The sequence below is a fragment of the Lampetra fluviatilis genome, chromosome 30 (assembly GCF_964198595.1).
Source record: "Lampetra fluviatilis chromosome 30, kcLamFluv1.1, whole genome shotgun sequence".
Lineage (NCBI taxonomy): Eukaryota > Metazoa > Chordata > Hyperoartia > Petromyzontiformes > Petromyzontidae > Lampetra > Lampetra fluviatilis.
Window position 1 is genome coordinate 8,505,507 of NC_136304.1, and position 4,637 is coordinate 8,510,143.

Sequence of the window (4,637 nt, forward strand, 5' to 3'; positions counted from 1 at the left end):
TGCCAGCCTCTGCCGAGCGGCGGAGGGAGCGTGCCGGGAGGGAGGTGCATCGGCTATTTTAGTGCTCGCTGTCAAAGCTGACGTGACATAACCTTTCCTTGCTGACAGGCTGGGGGGGGGGAAGCTGAAAGGTTAGTATAGCAGGAGGAAGGGGGAGGAAGAGAAAATGTGATTGTTGGGTGTCTTGTATTGCACAGCCGCGGTGTATACGGGCTAGCAGGTGTCCATCACTCCTTGCCCAGGCCGAGGGCACTCTTAATACATGCTGTAACATTTGGGCTTACGTGAAAAGCCTCGGTTAACCTTCCCCGCGTATGTTGACGGCAGATAATGTTGTCCTCCAGGCTTAGACAAAACGTTGAATTACCCGTGGCTTATAGGGCCTTATTGCAGCAGGCGGCGAGGCAGCTGCTCGCGGCCGAGACGCCGTTAGGATTTTAACGTTGCCGGCGATCAAAATATGTTGGCCTGAAAAAAAGGGAGGTCCCCTCCTCTCCCCACCCCCCCACCACCATGGTCCAATCATAATGTTTGTCTGCATCATTGGAAGTCGTAGCTCAGCTTGACGGATCGTGTGAAAAAAAAAATGGGCAACTCGATGGCAAGTGCTGCCAGCGACGGATGGGAAAGGAGAAGTTGTCAGAATATTCAAGGAATTGGAAAAAATAAAGTCCAAAACAGGCGGGGGGGGAGTGAAACTTCGTGTAAGAAGAATAGAGTCTCAAATGAGCCCCAAATGACTAAACAACAAATTGTCCTATTAACGGTGGTAATAATGTGAATATGCAATTTACACATTGGAATTTCGATTTACTTTTGCTATTAATTTGAACGAGCACATTTTAGATTAAACAAATATCGTGAGATCATTGCCCCCATCGGGAGTGACGTCACGTTGGGTGCGCCCTCCACCCCGTGTCCGTGACGTCACCTGTCATTATACGATACGATGTTCACACTGACAATCATCAATTTCTCATAGCTTTGTAATTATATGTCCATATTCTTGGTTCTTTTGGTAAAATCACGTAGATAGGAAATAAAATATGAATAAAAAAAAATAAAAAAATGTATAAACAAATTATTTTTATTTTATTTCTTATCTACGTGATTTTACCGAAAGAACCAAGACTATGAATTCCTGCAGTCACGAAAGTGAAGTAACAATTTTATTATACGTCAAATTCTAATTTGGATAGTTCTCCGCTCCCCATACTCACAGTACGAATGAAGTTTACTTAACGTTCAACTGCAGTTTACTCAACGGTTCGCCCGTGACAAGGCCTCTCATCGTCGCAAACAACCCACCTTGCTTGTGTAGAGGTGTAGTGGGTGACATCACGTCACGCGCGCCCTCGGAGAGAGTGGCGTCGCGGAACGTGACGTCAGACGGGCCGTGGGGGCGGTGACGTCATGCCCCCAGGGGGGTATTTAAAGGGGGACCCGGGGAGTTGGTCCTCACACGAGGCTAGGGGAGGCTACTCCGCCCGACCGGCCGAGGTTGGGGTAGTCCCGGCCCGGGGCAGGGTGGAGAGCCGAGTTAGCCGGAGTTGTAGGGATCACTGTACCCTGTCCCCTGGGGAGTTATTGGCTAAGGGAGTTTTTTGGTTCGGCGTTAGTCCTTAATAAACGTGGCGTGAGCCCCTAACAGCAACCTGCCTCGGAGTCGTGAATTGCGCTACAACACTTGTAACGCGCATGCTGTCAGTCACGAAATACGAAATTAAACAAAGAAATGTATTCACAAGAGGTGTTTTTGGGTTAGATCGCGTAAATATAAATGTGTCGTTAAACCCGCCACCTTTCGACACAGCCAACTAGTAAGGTTTGCCACGTAAACAGAACATGCCAATTCGTTACTAGTACAGCACACCGGTGTGTTGGAGAGTAAACCCACAACATTTATAATTCGAGTACGACGTTTCATCAGTAATTTTAACTAGCTTCATCAGGCTGCAGGCAGATTTGTTGAGAAATCTTCCTGTTTCTGTCTTAACTAGAGCAGTCAATCATTCTGGAAAACGTTTTGTAAATACCAATTGAATTCATAACAACTGTTGTATTTATTAAGAAATGTAAATAGTCATGAAATCATAAAAAAGTAAGTCTGGATTCCTTTTTTTAATAACCAAGATATGTTATATAAAATAGATTATATCAGTGTTTTTTTTCATTGTAAGATGTATTGTATTGTTTCAATATCGCGGCAACACTACCTCCACGTTGTCAAATGCTCTTAGGTTTCATAGAAAGGGAATGGTGTTAATTTTGTTAGGGAATGTTTAGAATTGCTTTACTGTTATTACCGTTGTTCTGTTGTTTTTTTTTGCTCTAAACTCTTTCTTCGGTGCTGCAACCCACGGCTACCACACGGGCTGCGTATCTCGGCTCCGGGAAAGAAAGAGAAAATGCCATCACGTGAAGCCATGAATACATTTTGCCGAGCGTGTGCGGGAGAGGGGGGGGAGTCATGTTCAGCCCCCTCGGCCATTTTCAAGGGCGTGCGAGTGCGCACGTGGCAGAGTGCACTCGAAGCAGGAATAACCCCGACCCGCGCCCCGAGCGTAACCCCAATCCCAACCCCGACGCAAGCACCGACCCCTCCGCTCAAGAGCAATCCTCGTCATAGCCCCAAAACCCAAACGCTCACCCCGACCACGACCTAACCCGTGCCGAACCCTACCTAATTCTAACCTCTAACATTAATCCAGCTGCGGCACTAACACGGCCCCCACTAACCCTGACGCCAATCTTAATGCAATCCTCACCCCTAACCCAATTTGCAACCTCTCCCCGCCCACTCCCCATCTGGCAGGCTCAGCACTTGCTGAGCGGTGATTGTAAGTCATGCGGCGCGGGTATTGTGCGATAATGTGATTTTTTCTTTCTTTCGACGAAATAATATTAAAAGCTTTGTAATAAAAACAAAGCGCAGCGCTCGCAGTTTTTGCGCGGAAAACTAGCAATAACAAATCTACACTTTGCACAAAATACGTACATTTTACCCCCTCCCCCCCCCCCCCAAAAAAAAAGCTCCACGCAAATTGAATGACTAAAACGTGTAAACACGTGCGGCGACTGCCGCCGAGGAGTCTTGTTTATATCCGTGAGCCGGCAGTGGTTCTTCACCTTTACCGAAGCCGAGCATCCCACCCCCCACCCTTGGTTCTCGATCGTAAAACATGTATAACGCTAATAAATGCAGATGTTGGATGAACCATAGTAGTTGCACGTACGTGCCCGTGCTTAATTTTGTGTTTTCAATTAGTTGCCTTCTAGAAAAACAAATAAACTGGCCACGTGTCCCACCCCCAGAAAGGGCATCTTACACCTCCAGGGGGTGCGTGCACCCACCGCAGGTTAAGAAGAGCCACTGGACCGTGAGCGGGTTAGGATGACGGAGCGGGTTAGGATGACGGAGCGGGTTAGGATGACGGTGCGGCAAGCTGCCGCGGGCTGGCGACCTCACGAGAAGACTTTGACGGTGGGGAGGGGAGGGGAGGGGGTGAAAAACAAGCGGCAGCCAAAAGGAGGGAGCGCGCTTCGAGGACGCCGACCACAGCCGCGTCACGGAGATGGAGCGATGAAATCGGCTCACGCCCACGTGCCGTGTGGACTCTTTAATTTTGAAATAACGGCGGCTTGGGGAGCCCTTCATCCAGCAGTGGATCGATCGCGGTTGAACATGATGATGATGATGACGGCGGTGGTAATTAACCCTCTATGCCATGTCGGTCTTGGGAAGTCCTTCATCCAGTCGTGGATTGACAGCGCTCCATACGAGCGCACAACTTGTGAACCTGTGCGAAATCCGCGCCCCCCCCCCGCCTCTTTTCACCACAAGCCGGCTCCACACGACCGACATACACGACCCCCATGCCGGGGGGGTACAACCAGAGGCCCCCCCCCCCCACCCTGGATGAACAGGGCACCAGCAACACGGTCCCCAGTACGCCACCCTGGCCTCAGGATGGGACTTCATCCCAACAGGAAAGGTGGCTGGTGCGTTGCGTCCTCGCATTAAAAAAAAATACAAACCAGAGCGCGCGACTGCGTCCTCTCTCGTTCACCTTTCATTTACGCGCACAAACCAATTACCCCGCCCGGCGACTAACGACGGCACACGCTCTTCGACAAGTGAACCTTATGGCGGGACCTCGGGGTCCCGAATAAACGGAAATCAAAATCGGTACTAATTAATTTATTTTGGCGACTCCGTCCCACCGCGCACATGAACGCCGCGACCCACCAGAAATCAATCCCTCTCGTTCTTCACCGAGCACCCGTCGTTTGCAAATTTGCCGTAGTCGTAAACAAAACTTTTAAACTTTGAATAGCGCGTCGTGTCGAGCTCGTCGAGAGGAATAGATTGCCGTGTCGTTCGCCTTCGACGGACATAAAATGACGTCGCAACGCAGTTTATGCGATTATTCAGAGGCAGCAGGCCACGTATGCTTTGTGTTGACACTTCCACCATCACCACTTCCACCCCGCATTGTTTGCGGAAGAAGAATGTCTGCGTGTGTTTGTTTTAATATGTGTATGCATATATTATATCAGAAGGGTGGGTGGGGGGGGTGTCAGTGTAATTTTGACTCGTAATTACACTGAGAAATACACCGATCTATGAAATTACA